Source organism: Poecilia reticulata, chromosome 14 (assembly GCF_904066995.2).
Source record: "Poecilia reticulata chromosome 14, P_reticulata-male-v2, whole genome shotgun sequence".
NCBI lineage: Eukaryota > Metazoa > Chordata > Actinopteri > Cyprinodontiformes > Poeciliidae > Poecilia > Poecilia reticulata.
The window spans coordinates 1,414,414-1,435,746 of record NC_088843.1 but is presented as its reverse complement, the minus strand read 5'-3'; the positions used below and the strand labels follow the sequence as shown (position 1 = coordinate 1,435,746).

Sequence of the window (21,333 nt, the reverse complement as noted above, 5' to 3'; positions counted from 1 at the left end):
GTCACTGAAAAGTTACTTGTCAGTGATATTTGTCTTATTTTAAATGTACCAAGATAATTGCTCTAAAAATCTAAATAACTTGGTGAGATTTTGTGTTTTTGCAGTGCTCAGTTTGTTCATGATGTTTAAGCAGGTAAATAATAAATTTATCTTCGGTGACTCTGTACCAGATCTGTCAAACTGATTTTTTCATTTCATACAAAACAAACATTTAAACTAATAGACCCAGATAAATATAGCAGAAAAGCAAAAACAAATAGGAGCACTGCATTAACCAAACACTCCAACATCTTCAAAAAGTCCTTAACTTACATCAAACTAAATGCATATGAATGGTCCAGTCAAAGTCTGGACCAAAATCCAAATGAGAATTTGGGGAAAGACTTTCTTCACCCATCAATCATTTTAATCTCACTCCATTCACTTTGTCTATCATATAAAACTAAAAAACAGCTTTGAAGTTTGTAATTTAAACGTGTTTACAGGATCAGAGCTGCAAACGGGGTAAAGTCCAACTCTCTCCCTCTTACACACATGTAATGCAAAGTTATTTCACATTTTCCAAATATTACCAGGACTCCACTTCTTGCCAAGGGGCCTGTCATGATGAACAGTGTTTGCATAGTTGGAGAGCATCATTAGCTCCCTGCTAAGTGCTAGCGCGCGGCGCATAGCGGCCATGTCCTGGCATCTCACCTGCTCTCCGAGAAGGAAAATCCTCAGGTGAAAACCTCCTCGGCCTTCTCCTCCGACCAAGCAGAAATCTATTCATCAGCAACATAATGAGGCATGGCCACATCTGCAGTACAGCTGGACCACCGAACACACACACACACACACACACACACACACACACACACACACACACACACACACACACACACACACACACACACACACACACACACACACACACACACACAGGCCTGCAGGCTTCACAGGTTCACATCCATTTCTATGGAGGCCGAAGTAAACTACTGTATGGCTGCACTTAGATACTCAGTTTTTATGGGAAAGAGATAAAAAAGAAAGATTCATGATTCTCTGAAGTGGAAAATATGGTATGAAGAAGACAAAGGATGTTAGAGGACTACCAGCAGTATTCAACATCATAAGCATATAGAATAAAACTGCATATTGTTATTAATCTATGAGGCAGTGAATTATTGAATGGAAAGCAGTAAGAAAATCAGTTTTAAATATCATATTTCCACAGTTTAAAACTGATTTTGCATTAGTTCCTGGATTTATTACAGCAAAAAGTTACTAAATGATGAAACAAATACCTGCAGAAACATGTTGGTTTATTAAACATCCAGAAAAAAAATGAACCGAATCTTCAGGTTGTAAAAGGGAAACATGCAGAAAACACAGGAAGGATAAAACAAATGAATGTGTAACAGAAATAACAGAGATGTTGGTGGAAACAGGAGAAAACTAGAAATCAGCTGCCAACAAGTGAGACAGGAATCAAAGGTTTAACTGAATTATAACTGAAGATTCCTGGACTCCACTTTGTAAATGTTTTTATTGTCAAACTGAAAAAAGTTTGATATTAATCTGTTTTCAATGCATTTAACCTCAGATGAAGTTCAGCGAAGGTGACTGAATTATTTTCCACATTTTTTTGGCTTCGCTTCACAGGAAACTCCATCTGACTGCAGTGACACAAAAACCTCAAATCTCCTGCAGTGACGGTCGAAACGCGGTTCTGCTGATGCCACATCCGAAGCGCTGACCCGGTTACAGACCCACAACTCGGACTGAAAACTCCTCCAGATAATCAGCTCTTTATTTCTGCCTCCGTTTCTAAATGTTTAGCTTTAAAGAAACTTGATCTGCAACCACAGAGATTTTATCCTCAGTAGACTAAATTAATGGTTGGGTTTGTTATTTAAATAAATATGTATTTTTCCTCGTTTTTCACCAGAGCTGCAGCAAACAGGCTGTTGTAGGAAAACTCTCAGTGTTAAATCATCCGTTTCTCAGATCCTCCACCGGCTGAAAAACATCAGCTTTTCTGACGGACAATTTACTTTTTTGATCCCAAGAAGTTCAGAGGAGGCGAAACATTTTCTTTCTGTAAAAACGTTATTTAAATCAACTCAATGCCTCAATTTATGCTGCCAGGTTGTTACACAAAAATCAGACTAAAGTAAGAGTAGAAGTACTTTCACATATTTTTACTCAGGTGAAAGTAAAAAGTACTGAGTAACTAATCAGTCATTTAAAAATTACATCATCAGATGGACCAAAATATAAAGTTAAGTGGAATTTTTTTATATTTTAAGGACCAAAATGGCAATAATCCATATAAGCAACACAAAATAAAATGTTTCCAAATCAGTTTCTTTCAATAAAAAACTGATGGAAAATTTAACAGAAACTGCAGCTGTGAGTCTGAGTCTGGTGAGTTTCTGATTAAAACATGTTTGATTTTCCTTCAGAGGGAAGAAGATCCAGAAATTTAACTCAAGTAAGAGCAGAAATACTTTATAATAAAGTTACTAATCTGTAAGGAAACGACTGAGGCTCATAAGAGGTTTATCGGTTCAGTGGAAATATTGACAAGACGTCATTTTTAAAGTGAGCATAAAGACTAAATGAGTGTTTTGTCTGAGGTTCAGTGTGATTTCCGGTTTTATCTGAAGCAGTTCTGCTTTTATTCTGCTCTCTCAGAGTTTTTCACGTCTTTTAAAGCAAACTGATCAATATGCTTCCACCATGCTTCCTGTTAAATGGGGTTATTTTTTAAACGACTGCCACCAGAGCCTCTGGCTAAACTTCACTCCTGTTGTTACCGTCTCTGATTTTGTCAGTTTGTTTTTTTCAACCCCACCAAAACTGAAGCTCAGATAAATCTGGGTAACAATCAGTATTTTTCACTTTTCACAACGATGTGGATGCTGAAAGCTGCTGGTCGGTGTGTGTGCTCCGCCTGCCCCAACTGAGCTGCTCAGAAAGCAGCTAAACGCTGACAAAACACAACAAGTTTCATCTGCAAAATGTGTAAAAACAGATGGACAACGAAACACAATGCTCTGAAACATGTTACAATTATCAACAAGTCAGATCAAAACAGAGAGTAAACATGCTAACGTTAGCATAGCACTTCAGAAAACTCATGAAAACAGAAAATGTACAAAATAAATTTACTAAAGACTATAGATGGATTTGTTGAGTCAGATCTTTAGATTGAAGTATAAGACATTGTTAGCGCATTAGCTAATGCTATAATATGTTGCCTCCAATTCAGTCAACATAGAACAAACTGCCCTCAAAAAGTATGAATGTGACTTGAGCCTAGATATTCTGAGATAATACACATTAATGCAGGTATTGCAATATGCATCACTGACATGAAATTAAAAACTCAAGTTTTGATTAAAAAAGCAGTGAGGAAAGCAAACCAAAGAAGAATCTTTATGAAAATGTTTGTTTTAATTAGTTAAACTTCTCCAGGTTTTTCCAGCCCTACAGTAAAAAGTGAAACCCTGAAAGCAGGCATGTACATGATGAAGGTTTCATTAAATAAACGTAGCGGTTTATATAATAGAGGAAATGAATTAAACCCATTCATCCGGCCTGCAGGATACACACAATGTTCTTCTGAGTAAAAGTCAAGGCCGGTTTGTCAGCAGAAATCCTCCACAGGGCAACTTTCACTGCTCAGCAGTGAGTTTTCAAATATGCACAGTAAATTATTTAGGACAAAGCAAATGAGCAAACGGGACTAATTCACCGGCTTTATTTTAAAAATACAACCAACAGAGATTAAAATAAGGTGATTTTTTATATTCCATATATTTGTAAAGACCTTAGAAATGCAAATTTAGCAAACCTATAATCTCAGAAGTGAGTTGTGATAAAATAAATACTACATATTTTATATGAAAACAAAACAATGGTGCAAGAATAAAGAATGTGAAAAGATTTTCAGCCTTTCAGTGATTATACAGAATTAGTCAGGATTTCTTTTGTATCTTTATAATTATGTGTAATTTCCATGTCCAGCACACAGAGATATTTTATTGCTAGCAGGATAAAATGAGTTGCTACTTTCAGTCAATCTGTGTGTAAAACAGACTTTTATTATGCATCAGTTCATGTGTGTCAAACTCAAGGCTGGTGGGCCAAATCTGGGCCGCCAGAAATATTTATGTGGCCTTTTATAAGTCGAATTTCAAGATAACAGTTTTATTTGATACTGGAACAAAATTACATCAACCTGAAAAGATGTTAAATATTATTGATTGATTACGATACGAGGGATGAAAACTCATCAATCTGGCAAAACATGTTGATTCTGAATAGATTTTAAGAAGTACACATCAAATGTTGTATATTTTAGCACCTTGTTAATGGATAGTTTGACCTTTATTCCTGCTGCTACTGTTTTATTTTTTTTACATTTCTTAAAATATATATATTTATATAAAAATAAGTTACTTGATTGATTGAAACAATAAAGTTTTATCAGTCAAATCGACAAATTCCCTTTGAGGACATTTATGATTTTGATTTGTCCCAAGAAGAAACTACGTTTGACATTCCTGCATTCGCTACATTTGCTCCCCAAGTAAAATCCTTTATTTACTCTTTATTTTATGATTCAACACCAAACATATTGGAGCTATCAGAAGATTCTTCCTTGTAAGAAAAACTAGTGTACGGTGTTATAATTGACATTGGGTTGTGTTTTTATTTGAGTTGTGGAAAAGCCGGACCGTGTGCGGTTCCCAGCAGCAGGGGTCGGCGCCGGGAGGCCCGGTTTCAGCAGAACGGTTCAGTGGCAGTCGATGACGGGCTTTAGGTGCATCAAAGACCTGCAGCTAAAAGGCTCTGCAGCAGATCGGACCTCAGAAAGGATTCTGGGAACGTCAGAAAAATTAGAGCGGCTTTAAAACAGGAGTGGATATTCCCATGGAGAAACTGTTTGCTCACTGTTCCAGCTGGAAAATGAGTTTTACAACAGGAGAAATCTGATGTACAGTCGTATTCAACAAACTAACATATTATTTAAAGGTTCATTTATTTCAGTAAGTGACTCGTTTACACACAGATGTTTTCAAGCCTTTATTTCTAATCACTATAGTGATTTTATGATTATAAGCTTCACGTGAAGCATGTTTATAATCTACCTTGAAGTTCTAAGACATGTCAAAATCATGTTGCAAAATGTGTTAAATAATTTATTGCAAAAAATAAAAATAGTGAAATTGATGTAAAAAACTGTTTCAGAGACAGTTCTAACCGTTTATCGGGTTCATCGATACGTTCTGGCCCTTTAAGAACATTTGTGATCGTAATGAAAACGCGTTTGACGCCCCTGTTCTTAGAAAACGCACTTTTAAAATCCACGTCTGCCTTGTCTCATCGCTGTTGTCCCACATGTTTCAGAGGGAAGCAGAGCTTGGGGGAACATTAAGTTTTGAGCTAAAGGAAAGCGTGCAGCGCCGCCTCCCACATGCAGAACTCTGACAAATGTCAGCAGCAGTTTTACTGCCTCCATGCTGCCAAGTGGCTCTGCTTACCAGATTTAAATATGCAGGTTTTATTTTGGCTGAGGGGGAGGGGTTTGTTTTAGGGTTGTTTTTGTATTTTTATCTCTTTCCAGAGTAATTGGTTTAGAAAATGAGTTTGTCCACAGCCCAGGCTTAATTGGAATTAAACACAATTGGAACTGTGCACCTGTCTTGCTCTCAGATAAACAGAGTCTATAAATGTCTACCTGAGGTAATAGCATTAAAGAAAGCGTGTTTGTGTAGGTGAGGCTCCAGGTTCATATATGGTGCTGCTGACATGAGAGTTTTAGTAAAAAGTTCACTGAAGGTCAGTGCAAACATGCAGCTTTCAGGTAAAAAGATCTTCCAGTTTCTCCTTACTCCTTAAATTGTGTGGAGTTCTGTTTAATACCAAAAATTATATTCCAGTAAGAGTAAAGCAATATGTTGTAAAGTACTGAGTAACTGATCAAATTATGAATCATTTAATATTTAAAAATTACATCTAAAATACAAAGTTAAGTAGAAAAATGACAGTAAGTCATAACAAAAAATACCAAAATCCAGCAAAATCATTTTTTCCAGATCCATTTCTTTCAATAAAAAAACTTCTGAAACTTTAACAGAAACTGCAGGTCTGGTGAATTTAAAACATGTTTGATTTTCATTCAGTTGGAAGAAAATCCAGAAATTTTACTCCAGTAAGAGAAGAAATGCTTCATAATAAAGTGACTAAAGCAGTTAGTTAGTACCCAGTTCTGTCTGTTTTCCCATGAGTCAACAATCTGAGCGACAAAACAGATTGTAGAGTTATTTATTTCTGATGTCACTTCCTTCTCTAGCTACCTGTTGGTTTCTCGGTGTTGCCAAATTAGATCAGGAAGGATCTGAAGGTGGTTCCCAGACGGTTATTGATAACGGCTTCAGTTGTTTGAATTCTCCTCAAGCATCAATCCTGCCTCACCTGTTTCAGGTATGAGCCTCTGGTGCGTTCAGTCGGAGACGCCTAACCCTCTGCCGTAAAACAAACACTTCCTGTCCAAAAATTTATTCAGACAAAAAAACAACAACAGTATTTCTACTCTTACTTGTAAGTTTAGATATTCTGCCTTCCTCTGGGTTTTGTTTCTTTAAATGTTAAAATGACATCAAAGCAGCTAAAAGCTAAACAAGATTTAAAATAAAATATCTTATCTGTTTTTATATTTTAGATGAGCACATAAATATAAACATAACAGCTCAAACTGAATGTGCACCAATTTATCCTGTTTACATCCAAGTGTAGCACAGCTGGCTGATACAGGAATATAGAAAAGCATTCAGGCTGTCAGGCTTGTCACTGGAGAACAGAAAACTCCAGGTTTTAAGCTGATGCCTGTAAATCCACACTATGGAGCCCAGAGGATGTGAAGGGAAGGCACCGAACCTTGGTAGCTTCATTATCTAGGTGTGTCGGCTAACTGCTGCTTTCTGAAGGATGGCATATTTTTAAAATATATAATATACATACTGTACATGTAAAATATTTAAATGATAATAAAAAGAGTAGCAGGAGTCTAAAACTCTTCAGAGCCAAATATTCCTGTAGCTCTGGTCTCTGCAGCTGTGAGCCATTTGAAGACGCAGTGGCCTGAATCCCGTCCCAAAACTCAGGAGACGGAGCGTCGCTTTGAGTTAGACAGATTAATGCAGGCTGGCTGAAGGACGGAGAGGGAGGGACGGCCGCATTACGCCGCGCTCGAACCGGGAGGGAACGCAGCAGATCGCGCTCGCCTTCAGCAAAACAAAAGACAAAGGGGAGGTGAGGGACAGAACGATGCAGCAGGAAAGACGAGCAGGACGGAGCGGAGAGAACCGCAGGACGGGAGGAGAAGAAGAAGAAGAGATGCAGCAAAAGCAAAGGGAAAATAAACCTGACGGGAAATTAAAGTAGTTCAAGTTTACTTTTCTGCAGCTTAGAAAATTAACCTGTAACAAGTTAAAAAGTTATACAAAATCTGAAATTATATTAAATTTAATAATAAAGCAGCATTTCTAAAACATGTCTGTCTCCAGTTTTAGTTTGTTTTCATCTTCAGTGAATTTAATCGAAGAACTCTGCCAACATATTATTATTCATCCATGTCAGCGACGGGATTTGGCTCCTTTGTCTCAGAACCTGAACGATGCGCTCCACCTCCCTTCTGTTGCGATCGGGATGGCAGGAAGTTTATTTTCCAGTTCGTTCATAAAGCTACATTTATGCTAATCGATTAAATATCCCTGGATGGAACTTGAAAATTGGTGCTAGCAGTTAGCATTCGTCAACAACTCATAGGAGGAAGTAAAAGTGTTGCGCAACATAAATAATCACCCGGCTGGGACTCGGTGCACTAAATAATAAAACATAATTTAACGAGGTATCATTCAAGGAATTGTTACTACTTCGAAGATTTTTGTATATTTTTAACCAATTTTTCATCTGCAAGATAAATATAGATAAACATCCAGTCTGGTGACCAAGCAAATTTACAAATATTTTTAAACTGAAGAGGGACATGAAAACTCTACCGAATGGGAAAAACCAGGAATAAAAGCCCAGCCATCAGTGACCTCACATCAAAAACGTTCATTTACTTTTTAAAGCCGAGACAAACCTGGTTGTATCGTTCCAAAACTATCAGTCTCAGATCTCAATTAAATTGTTGCAATAAGGGATTTATTTATTACAAAGCATGGAAATGATGTTTATACTGAATGAATTAGCTACAAATAAAATGAAAAGCAGTTTAGCATTTTACAAAAGACGACTTCAAGAACTATCCTCAGTCTGGCTTCATCAGATTCTGAGAAAAACTTTCCTTTCTCATACCAAATAGAAAACTTGTGTTTAGCTTCTACTGGAAAGGCGATTTGTGCAAATCAGTGCAGAAGCAAAATAAGAGGACATGGACGAGGAGGAGAGGGACTGAGGGACCCAGAATGAAGCGGATGAGTGAATAACTAGTAAGGGCAGAAGAAGGGAAGAACAGGAAGAGAAGGTGGCAAAGCGGAGGAGCAGAGGGGGAACAGAAGAGGAGCATGCAGATGGCTCTGAGAGCTGGGCTGAGGCTCCGGGGACACAAAAGAAGACATGATGTAGCTGTAGGGATGGTTGCTTCATTGGGCTGCTTGCGCTAGAAAAGAAGGCAGAGATGGAAGTCACTTTGTAAGCTCTGGGGCCTCCAGTCCGGTGTGTGTGTGTGCGTGTGTGTCGGTTGGGGTAGGAAGTGTGTTTTTGGTGCCGTGGCCGGCCACCGGTGCAGCGTTGCATGGAGAATTACCCTGCAGCAAAGAGACGCATTCGGATTCGCTTTCCTTCTGTGCTCATTTTTGCAAATGTCTCTTTTCTTTTCTCCTTTCTTTCTGCAGACAACACTGTAGCCATTCTTCAGAAGCAATTATTGAAGCTGGAATGCAGTGTTTGTTTACCATGAAAGTGACCTGCCACTCAGGATTTCAATTATCATCCTCTCTGCCAGCGAACCCAATCGTACACACAGAAGAATAACATCCAGCGCCGATAAGGCAGAACGCTCCGGCGCTGGCCACAGTGGATATTATTACATCAAACCAGATAAGACAACTATTACAACATTTGACGTGTGCATGAGTAGCTGCTGTTATCACACAGGAGGGCTGTCATCTGGGAACAACACGACAGACAAAAAAATAACAAAAGGGTTGCATCATGACTCCTATTAAACTCATTTTAGATATTATTATCTTTATGTGAAAACAGCAAATATTTATCAAAGACCTTTAGGCTGCAGGTAAGGCCTGAAAAATCAAACTCATCTGTGCAGATGAGTTGGTGTCCATTGGGTGAGAGGAAAGACAATTCATGATAACAGCCTAACACATAAACACCAAGACAATGGCTAAGAGACAAAATGAAAGCTGTCAGTTTTTATGCATTTTGTTCCTAAATGTGGCTGGATGCGAGCGGTGGAGGAACTCTTGGGAATTTGGATGCTATGCTGAAGGACGGGAGAATCGGACAGAGCGACTGAAAATGTTTTTTCCTGTTTTTTCATGGTTTCTTCTTGTTCGAGTCGAGCTAATTTGTCACGTACAGGTGTGTACGTGACTCACCTGGTTGGGCTCAAAGACAGGATTTAGTTTTAAAAGCTTAGGAATGACCCGAACCTCCTCCCTCCTGAGTGTCAAGCAAATTACAGACTTTACCTGAATTCACATGATTTATATCACCGTGTCATAAACAGCATGTCCCCTGAAACCGGAGCACCTTAAAAACGAGATATTAAACTGTTGTTTACATGCTAGGCTACATAAAGGCTGCACTGTCTCCATGGTTACCAATGATTAGGCACTAGTTTCCATAACGTGATGTTAGATGTCTGTTCTTAGATCAAGTGTTAGTGGAGTGTTGGTTCTTTTGGTCGTTTTGGTTCTTTTGGTCGTTTAGGTAGTTTTGGCCGTTTTGGCCGTTTTTATCTGTTTTGGTTGTTTAGGTTGTTTTGGCCATTATGACTGTTTTGGTTATCTCTGTTTTGGTGGTTTTTCTGTTTTGGCTGTTTTCGTGGTTTTGGGTGTTTTGGTAGTTTTGGCTGCTTTGGTCGTTTTGGTGATTTTGGTTGTTTTGGTGATTTTGGTCGTTTTGGCTGTTTTGGTGATTTTGGCTGTTTTGGCTGTTTTCGCGGTTTTGGTTGTTTTGGCTGTTTTGGTGATTTTGTTTTGGTCGTTTTGGTCGTTTTAATCATTTGGCTGTTTTGGTTGTTTTGGCTGGTTTGGTGGTTTTGATCTTTTTGGTTGTTTTGGTGATTTTGGCTGTTTTGGTTGATTTTGCGTGTTTTGGATGTTTTGGTGGTTTTGGCTGTTTTGGTGGTTTTGGCTGTTTTGGTGATTTTGGTGATTTCGGTTTTGGTGATTTAGGCTGTTTTGGTAATTTAGGCTGTTTTGGTGATTTTGGTTGTTTTCGCGGTTTTGGTGATTTTGGCTGTTTTGTTGGTTTTGGCCGTTATGGCTGTTTTGGTGGTTTTGGTGATTTTGGCTGTTTTGGTGATTTTGGCTGTTTTGGTCGTTTTGGCTGCATTGGTCGTTTTGGCTGTTTTGGTGATTTTGGTCGTTTTGGCTGTTTTGGTGATTTTGGTCGTTTTGGTGATTTTGGCTGTTTTGGTGATTTTGGCTGTTTTGGTGATTTTGGCTGTTTTGGTGGTTTTGGTCGTTTTGGCTGCATTGGTCGTTTTGGTGATTTTGGCTGTTTTGGTGATTTTGGTTGTTTTGGCGATTTTGGTCGTTTTGGTGATTTTGTTCGTTTTGGTGATTTTGGCTGTTTTGGTGATTTTGGCTGTTTTGGTGGTTTTGGTGATTTTGGCTGTTTTGGTGGTTTTGGTGATTTTGGCTGTTTTGGTGGTTTTGGTCGTTTTGGCTGCATTGGTCGTTTTGGCTGCATTGGTCGTTTTGGCTGTTTTGGTGATTTTGGTCGTTTTGGCTGTTTTGGTGATTTTGGCTGTTTTGGTGATTTTGGCTGCATTGGTCGTTTTGGCTGTTTTGGTGATTTTGGTCGTTTTGGCTGTTTTGGTGATTTTGGTCGTTTTGGTGATTTTGGCTGTTTTGGTTGTTTTGGTGATTTAGGCTGTTTTGGTGATTTAGGCTGTGTTGGTGGTTTAGGCTGTTTTGGTGAATTTGGCTGTTTTGGTGATTTTGGTTGTTTTCGCGGATTTGGTGATTTTGGTCGTTTTGGCTGTTTTGGTGATTTTGGTTGTTTTGGTGATTTTGGCTGTTTTGGTTGATTTTGCGTGTTTTGGATGTTTTGGTGGTTTTGGTGATTTTGGTGGTTTTGGTGATTTAGGCTGTTTTGGTCGTTTCGGCTATTTTTGTGATTTTGGTTGTTTTCGCAGTTTTGGTGATTTTGGCTGTTTTGGAGATTTAGGCTGTTTTGGTGATTTTGGCTGTTTTGGTCGTTTTGGCTACATTGGTCGTTTCGGCTGTTTTGGTGATTTTGGTTGTTTTCGCGGTTTTGGTGATGTTGGCTGTTTTGGTGGTTTAGGCTCTTTTGGTGATTTTGGCTGTTTTGGTGATTTTGGTTGTTTTCGCGGTTTTGGTGATTTTGGTGGTTTTGGTGATTTAGGCTGTTTTGGTAGTTTTGGTGATTTTGGCTGTTTTGCTGGTTTTGGTCTTTTTGCAGGAGGCTCATTGGTTAGTTAGTTCCAGGTGGTGACTTTATTTTTAACCAAGCAGTGTATTTATTGAATAGCACCCAGCTGATTTTATGCATTTTATTAAGCAAAGATCTCAGGGTGCTACTAACTGCTACTAACTGCAGATTTGCACATTAGATCACCTGATTTACAGAAGCAAAGCTTCAGGAGCCAGTTCAGGCTCTGCTGGGAGCAAAATGCTGCTCAGTTCAGTCGTCAGGCGGCTGGTGGACGACCCCAGTCTTCTTTAAAGTGGCCTTTCGTGCAACGTGCTCCAACAAATGCTCAGCGTAAAGAGAGCGACTGCAGATGAGGAGCAGCAGAATTAGCAGGCAGAGAAATAAACAGCACTTTCCTCCATCCAGCTGTAAGTAATTCGTTTGAAGTGCCATGACTAATTCATGTGAAACGGTATCCATCAACAACGCCTTAAATTGCAATGAAGCCCACTTGAGTAATTTGGCTGTTTTACATGAAAATGAGGCCAAAGACAAAACAAACATTAAATGTTACAAAGATCTGGAATCAAACTGGAACCAGATCTCAAACTGGCTCAGGAAACTAAACACATTCTCCACTTTTATATTTTATGCACACGTTTATCATTTTAAGCAACTTCAGACAATTAACTTGCCGAGATTTAAACTTCTTTTTATTTAATAAAATTTTTTCTCAGCTTATTTACGTCTTTCACATTTCTCACATACATTGGAAATGTGTCACTTTAAAACTAAAAACTTTAAGGTATTAGAAAAAGTAAAGCATTGTGAAGTAGATCAAGCTGTTCTCTTCTCTCTCAGCACCACAGTCTAAATATTTATTAATATTGGGAATATAAAACTAAATAAGGAGTAAAATTATATTTATGACGTGTTTAATTTCCCAGTGATCCTTTCTTTTCATTTTCCCCGCAAGCTGCAAGAAATTTCTGCAATATTTCTCAGCCCTTTGGATCAGAAGCTGCTTTCTGAACTGTTTTAATCCATAAGCTCCAGCAGTCTGTGGAAATCATGTTTTAACAGAAAACAGATCTGAAAAAAAAAACAGATATATGAAAATAAAATGGTACGTTCTGCCATTTTTGGTAAATTTACAGCTTAAACATAATTCCAAAAAAACGGCTTCAATAATGGAGTAAAGTAGAGCAAAAAGAGCAGCCAGTCTAAAAATAAAGTTTGGGAAACCCTTCAGACAGCTGGGGAATGATTAATCAAGAGCACTTTAAAGAAAATGTAGCCTTTAGGGGAGATTTAAAACCTGTAATTTGCTGTAGTTTGAGTTATGATGTGTACAAAGTTGAACAGATGGTAAAAGCAGCGAAATAATTAAAGATCTTAGGAGTTTATTTAAAGCCATATTAGGTAAAGTGTGTCGGGAGCAAGAGTGGATAGAGGGGCCAAAAACAGAGTAAAAAAGTAAAACGTTTACTCAAGTACTGAGTAACTATCAATCATTTAATATTTAAAAATCACATCATCAGACGGAACAAAATATAAAGTTAAGTGGAGATTTTGGTATTTTAACAACCAAAATTACAATAATTCAAAAAAAAAAAAAAAAAACGGAAAATTTTCCAAATCAGTTTTTTTTTATTATAAAACTTTAAACTGCAGCTGTGTGTCTGAGCCTGGTGAGTTTCTGGTTAAAACATGTTTGTTTTTCATTCAGTGGGTAGAAAATCCAGAAATTTTACTCAAGTAAGAGCTGAAATACTTTAGAATAAAAATTACTCAAGTAAAAATAAAATTCACCTAGAAGTCATTTGTTCCAAAAAACGTTAATTTAATGTAACCGGTTACGACCGCAGAAGTAAAGGAGCTGCAGGTGAAACCTGATTAACATGATGAATCAACCTGCTGAGACCCTCAGAGACAAACGCCTTAAAAAACAACGTGTGAAGAACAGAAGCTACCATCGGCGCTGCGCCCGGGACCAGATGTGTCAGAACAAAATCCAGCTGAGGTCGCTTCGACGGCTCCAACACGAGTCCAGGAACAGGAAGGTCAGCGGCGGCTGTGCTCAGGTTTTCAGAGGAAACCTTCGGGGACGAGCGTGAAAACAATAACAGGCCTGATGAGTTCCCTCCAGCAGCTGGTGAGGTCGTCTCTCCCTTTGGATCGCGGAGCTGCAGCGTTCTCCAAAGTCAGCAGCTTGTGGAGGAATCGTAACTCAATGATGCAAATCGCTTCTGCTGTGCTGAGACCAATAACCAAAGTCAAGGGCGTCCAAGGTCAAGGGCGTCAAGTCACAGCTTATTGTTTGGATGGCCTGACCATGAAACAAGTGGAAAACATAAAAAGTACCTGGAGTCAAAGGACGGCATCATGTGAAGAACAACTTGTTTTATGAAGATGATTAGTGGTGAACATGAATGAGGGTCAGGCATTGGAACTACTGGAAACAGGGACGAACCGATCCACTCCTTTACTTCCAATACGATATCTGAGGTTTACTATCAGCTGATCCGATACTGAAGATCAGAGCTGAGCCGACTTAAAATGTTACAGACAAATGCATTTGATAACTCTGCACCAGTACAGCTAATGAAATGCACCAATAGCTTCACAGGGCTGGTCAAACATTTAAAAACAACTTGAATCTGTTGCAATCAGGAGCAGAACAGCCACATAAATAATGATAAAAAAAACTTCCAAATGGATCAGAAAGTCCAACAACCAGTGTAAAGTAAATATAGAAACTAACACTGACAAATACTTCAGTGCAATTAAATTAAATAAAAATTAATAATAAATAATAAACAAGACGTCACTCAGAGCTCAAAGCATAGAACTAGACTGAATAGATCTGCTCTTAGAGACATTGTCATCAACACCAAATCTATAATTTTTTAAAAATATTGGTATCGGATCGGTGCATCTCTATTGAAAAATGGAAGCTTTTAATTGCAATACAAGAAAAAAAAACATTGAATGTATTAAAATAGATCATAAATACGCAGAGGAGCAGAAACAAACTCGTTCTACCTGAACCTGAAGGAGCCCTTCGTGTTGCTAATGCAGATTTATCTCTTATGCGCAGCTTTTTGAGAGAGCAGCACCAGAAACTGAAGTGCCCGGGTCAAATAAAGGCCGTGTGGGAACACTGGGAGTGTTTTAGCTGAGGTTTCTGTCAGAGAGCTGGAACCACGTTGAGCTGCGCTCGCTGTCGATGCGAGCTCATTTTTCTGCCCTCTGGTCAAACTGTTGAGCTGGCAGGGAGGAAATGTAAAATCTGACAACCCAGATTACACCGGACTGAGGAGAGCCCAGGAGAAGGAAAGCATGAGGTTTTATGAATGGAGTAAAGTAACAGCAAAGATGTTGTGATAAAAAAGAAGAAGAGAACCATTTAATACAGGATTAGATAAACTATGTAACTGTAAAAAAATTCTCCATCAAATCAAAACCAGGCTTCTTTTCTTAAGCAAACATTTCAACGATTTTTCCTTTTCTTGTGCTCAAAACAAAACAGAATAATAGAGCACTATCAAAACAATACAAACAATTACTTTCAGTTACACATTTAGATTTGGGATCCAATAAGTAAGTCTTTCTAGTATTAACAGTTTAAGTATTTTGCTGCTCGCTAACGAAGACTAGCATTAGTTTTAGCTGCCAAGTTGTCAACATAACGCACTAAACCTTAAATGTACCATTGATATATAAAAGAAAAAGGGACGCAGAGCTTTACTACCAACTTTCAACACTATGTATGAAACTAGATGAGGCCTGGAAAAAGTTTTAATAAAAAAAGAAAATAGAGGGAAACATAGTCATGCTAGCTTGACTATGACAACGTTGACATGTAGATGTGCTGCAGAATTCAGTGTTTTATTTCAGTTACACAATTTCAAAAAAGTGATAAACACCAACTCTGACAGATCATCAGCAGAGCAGATGTTTAAATTAGCTAATCTACTACTGTGTTAGCGTAGCTGCTAGCAGCTAATCTACCTCAGCGATCAATTATTAATAACTGCAAAATAAACATCAACCCTGAAAAGATGAAACTGTAACACACTGAGTGTCCTGTGTTTTTATGTGGGAAATGTTTGACTGTTTTTGTGGTTTAATCCTGACATGTTAGTGGAGTTGTTAGTCAGTTGCTATGGCAACGAGCCAGCGTGAAGCATAGCCGACACAGAGAGCGAGAAAAAAAATCGTTTTGAGTTGTTCAATGGTTTCTTTGCGTTATTTTTCCTGAAGCACTAAATTAATAACATCTTCATCTCCAGGTTTCATTTTGTTAACGGTTTCAACGCCACGGATGGAAAGGAAAAGAATCGTCTTTTTGTCCTCCGACGTTGGGTGTTATTATAAACAGTAACATGCCAATACATATACCGAGTATTTGCTACCGTTAGAAAGACTTATCAGCAAATCACTGCGTACACTTTAGTTTGTGTTTAAGAGTTAAAGACTGAAAATACTTGGGAAATCTTCTGGTTATCAGCTTTTATACATGTAAACATTCTCTCGTGACATTTTGCTTAAGAATAAGCCGAGATGAGTCAGGAAAACTGCCCTGCGACAGACCGGCAACCTGTCCAGGGTGACCCCGCCTCTTGCCCGGCACGCCAGCTGGAGATGGGCACCAGCAACCCTCCCAACCCCACTAAGGGACAAGGGTGCAGGAAAATGGATGGATGGATGGATGGATGAATGGAGTCAGGGAAACATTTCAGAGAGACGTTGATCTTGCTAAAGGTAGATTTCTCATCATGTTTATCTTTCTTTTAGACCTTGAAATGCTGTGACAATCATAAAAACAATGAGCTCAGACTCTACAGGCCAACTTCATTTCATGGCAGTTGGTAAGTAAACACTTGACAAGTAGAAGGACTCTTTTCTCTGAAGTAGAAATGACAGCATGACTGGCAGCCTTATCTGAGAAAGACTTCCTGAACAGCACTTTTCTGACAAACCAAACTGGTATGCCCTCATTTTATCTTTTTTGGATAAGTTCACAGTGATTGGTTACATTTTCATTTACCTGCTGTGACTAGTCAGAAATGCAGGCAGGAAGTCAGGAGGTGATTAAGCTCATGTTTACTGTTACTCATGTTAGCATCGCCACTTCACTGCAGTGTCACCAGGTGTAGCTCTGTCTGTTAGTACATTTATTCATATACATGGGCGCAACTACACATTATTCAAGTGGAAAACATAAATCGCAACTCACTCGCTCTTTGGTTACCTAGCAACTCACTCGCTCTTTGGTTACCTAGCAACTCACTCGCTCTTTGGTTACCTAGCAACTCACTCGCTCTTTGGTTACCTAGCAACAACCTGCTGGGTAACTGGCGCAGCAGCAGTTTCAGGTTTCACCACCGTTCCTCAAAACGTCACACCACCAGTTTGGCAGGATTTTAGACATTAAAAACAATAAACCAATCAATAATTATAGATATCGGCTGATATGTTTAAGCTGCTTGGAATACAGGCCAGAACAAACAGAGAGTCTTTGGTCATGTAGTAAATCCTGAAACATTTTTTTTTAAATTGGGTTTATCTGATATAAAACAAACAACAAAAGAAACCAGTTTGGAGATCAAATCGTGACCAACAAGAAGCAAAGTTCAGGTTTAAATAAAAGACTTGCAGTCCAGTCATTATGGGCTCTATGTTCACATCTTACTCTGGGAATAAGTGAGTTGGAACCAAACACGGTACATTTTTAACTCCAGGCTTATTAATGTGGGCACACATTGCAAGCGTTTCCATTTGTCAGAGACATCGCCTACCCAGCCAGGGTCACTTTGCCTCAAGACGTTGTTTGTATTTTTATTTATTTCTTTTTTTTCCTCCCAGGCTCACTCTCTGCTTAAGCTCTGAACCAATTTAACACAGACCGGGAATGTAGAGAGAAGCTTGACAGAGTCACTCAAATCCCCGTCTGCACTATATTGGGGGCATAGCTGGAGAAAAATGAGGGTAAGAGATAGAGGAGAGGAAAGTAGAGTGTAAGGCGGGGTGAGATGAGGGGAGAGAAACAGATCTACATTGGGACGAAGGGCGAGCAGTGCGCTTATGTCTGCTGATACTAAACGAGCTGCTTGGCAAAGATATTTTAACACTTCTCTTGTTAGCAACTGGAATGCATCTTTGCACTAATTATTAAATGCATCCATTAAGCTAATTAATGATTACACATTTAAAATAATGAATCATTTAAGTCTTGAGGGGCATTTCCCAATAAAATAATTAGCAACAGTAGAATAAGTATGTGACTAATGAGCATTCCAGCAACAAGGCAGTTCCAAGTACAAAAACACAAAAATACAAAGTCATCAACAATTGAAACATTTTTCTAAGTGGCATCATTACACATCAAAATGTTGGTTAGTGTTTTATTTATGTTTCTAAAGCAACTCTAACCTGCTGGTAACCTTTGTCAGTTTTGCTCATACAAATGGCTCAAAGTCTTCTGGAGAGAAATGTTGAGTGCGCAAATGTAGGTCCTTCGGAAGTTGTTTTTGTCTTCAAAATGAACAATAACTGAGGTGAAATTATCCTTCCTGTGTTTACTCTGTAGATTCCAGTACAGGATGAACCCATTCGGTGAAAAATATATCAAAAGATGTACATTTTTGAAATAATGATGATTTTTGGCGAATCACAAACAGCAATTTTATTTTGTTAATAAGAAAATTACAACATATTTAGCCCAACATGTTCAACTAATCACTTTAAAGAAACTCAGTGTTTCTGCAATTTTACAGTTTTCTGGAAGTTTATTCCAGATTTGTGGTGCCCAGAAGCTGAATGCTGCTTCTGCGTGTTAGGTTCTGGTTCTGATGCAGAACCAGGAGACCTGGAAGGTTTTTAAATCACGAAAGATAAAAGGCAGAAGAAGCATTTGATAAAGTCAGCACTAGCTTTACGCTGGTGTCTAGTTTCCTTATTTCATTTCATAATAAGTTAAAGTTCCTTCTTCTAATTTGCTCATATCTCCTATTTCAATTATGAATGTGGCCCTACAGAGGAGGCAGGCGAGCTAAGCGCATGAAAGGCTAATCGTCCCAGAAGCTAAACGTAGCGCCTTCAGAGTGCGGCTCATGTCTGGGAAGGCCGAGCGATAGGCAGCGCCAGCGCCGTGACAGGCGTGTCAAAATCTCTTAGGCGTGAATAAACATCCACCTGAATGCAGCAGCACACGTATTAAACCTCTGAATGTCAGTGCAGCAGCATATCCAGCTCACAATGTGTGTTTTTATGGATTAATAGTCTTTGAAAAGGATCAGAGTCGGTGCCAGAGAAAAGCAAAGAGGAGAAAAATAAAAATAAACGAGTTATAGAAAGAAATCAACATGATGATCATCGTCAATTAAAGACGGGACAAACGAACAATTATTCTGCGCTTCATCAACAAAATTATTTACAGCTCTACTTTGACACAAAGTGATTAAACGTCTGAATAAAAGTTTTCTGGCTTGGAAATTAATTCTTCTACTGGGTTTTGTTTTCCTTTAACTTGACGGTGAACAGATGGTAAGTTTATATTTATTAATTTATTTGTTTACTGTTGCTTTGTCTTTTCTCCTCATTTTTGATGCATGTCTTTTTTGGAAACATTTTCTTTTAAGTGGCTTGTATAAGACTGTTAGCACGGTAATAAACATGAATGCAAAGCTGCATTAAAAGTCTATTAAATGTCTCAACTTTGCATTACGAGTTTCATTATTTACCAAACGACACTTCATGACGACAGTCAAACAGTTTTATGTCGGTCTTAACCCTTCAGATAAAGTGTCAGATTTTCTTCCTGCTCATGATTCAAAACATTGAAATAAATAAAATCACTTCGTTTACATCAGAAACATCCTGGATAATTACAATCTGAGCACAGAATCCTTGAGGAAGCCTCAGTAAAGTTTCCAAACAGTGTGGATGTCAGTGGTCAGATGAGCTCCTGGTTTCTTTGGGGACCCAGAACCGGGCCGGGGGAACATCTTATCTGGGCCAGGGCATCCATTCACACAGCAAATGCATCCCAAGTAACGACTCTGTGGGGAACAGATCTACCTAATGAGGCTCACGTGACGGCTGGGGGAGAACAACAGGAGAAGAAGGAGCAGGATGGTGCGGAGCGCTCATTAATAAACCCACTGTCGTCCGCAGGGTGTAAGGAGGCTGTTTGTGTGCACAGGTTGACCTGTTAGCAGTTCACCCTGATCACCATGTTAACCTAACAGAGCTGCTGGATGGCGACCAGAAAAACTTAACTGTTCTGCTGGAAACCTTTCATTTAGGATGATGAAATATGAGTCCTTGGGTTGAAATGAGAGGTTTGTAATAATAAAAGGTCTGAAAGAGTCAAAACGGAGGAGGACAGGTGTGATGCTGCGTTCACGTTTCATGTTTAGACGCTTCATATTTTGCGTCAAAATCACTTTATTCTGTTGTGTTTTCATCGCCTGTCTCTTTGTACTATGGCGGATGAAACTGAGAGAGCGGCACCAAAGTCTGCAACTCCCTCAATCATAACCGAGGCTCAGACGTCTCTGCTGAACATTTTGTGTTCAGTTTCTACTGAACACACAACGGCGACGGCTGATAACGGCTCGACACGCGCTGGAGCCTCTTCCTTTGTTCCTCTCCCGGTTTCTTTGAACAAAGGCGGATAAAATATTGAGAGAGTTTTGGTTTTATTTACTGGAATCAATAGAATATTGATGTTGGATGGCTGACGCGCCTTGACGCCTGACAACATAGAGTGAATGTAAACCAGAGTTTCCTGAAGCTCGAATCGTGTTTGGTGTGAACGCAGCATTACGATTTAAACTAAGCTGCACCAATTGCAGTTTTCTGGCCGATCAATCTTTAAAAAGCCAGACCTGCTGAATCAGCCGACACCGATTTTCTTTGTCTGAATTGTTGCTAAATTATAGTAAGAAAGTCGCAGATTGTGCAACAGAGAGGCGACTGTTGTTACTGTAAAGGTTTTGACCCGTCAGTCAGACCTTCACTACTGAGCAGCAGAGGACAGCGGCTGATTCTGAAACCTTTTCTGATGTAGATGAGATCAGCTTCACATGGAGTATCAGCCCATCTCCCAAAATTAAGGAAATCTGCACTGATAAATCGGTGCATCCCGATTGTCGCCTAGATGCGTCAGCATTTGATCCGCTAAAGTCGTTTCAGTTTTAAAACACAATAAATCATGAAGCGTTTCTTGTTGACAAAATCTTCTGACATTTTGTCACCAAAAGAGGAAACCAAGCAGTGCAAACACAAACAGAAAAGCCGCTGGTTCGCTGTACTGTACAACCTGTGTACACAGCTGAAGTTGCAGAGCCTGAACTGGTGTCAGAAGTTAATCCTCTTGGTGAGTGCAGAGCGTTTGTGTGGCCCAGTTAATGGCTGCAGCCACAAGAGGAGGCAGAAGGTTAGTGAAGACGGAGGGACAGCGCTCCTGGCTGATGCAACAACTGCAGCTGCAGCACATAAATCCTGCTCCGACGGGTTGAGGCTGTTCTAACATTGAAGGCTGTGTAGAAAATGGAAGGCTGAAGGGGCTGGGAGAAACGCATCATCATCACCATCAGCACTGGTGTTGAAATCTGGGAACATCTTTTGGATTCCAGATTATTTAGATTTCTGATAACCAGTTATTACATTTCTCACTCACAGTATTTACACCACAGC

At 39.1% G+C, this 21,333-nt stretch overlaps 1 protein-coding gene and 1 pseudogene across 2 annotated transcripts in view; both read right to left on the bottom strand.

Annotated features, from left to right (window-relative positions):
- The window catches only part of fstl4 (follistatin-like 4), a 216,756-nt gene that overhangs the window by 99,960 nt on the left and 95,463 nt on the right, over window positions 1-21,333 (bottom strand). The window lies entirely within an intron of this gene.
- On the bottom strand, window positions 7,667-19,867 carry LOC145554852 (uncharacterized; annotated as a pseudogene).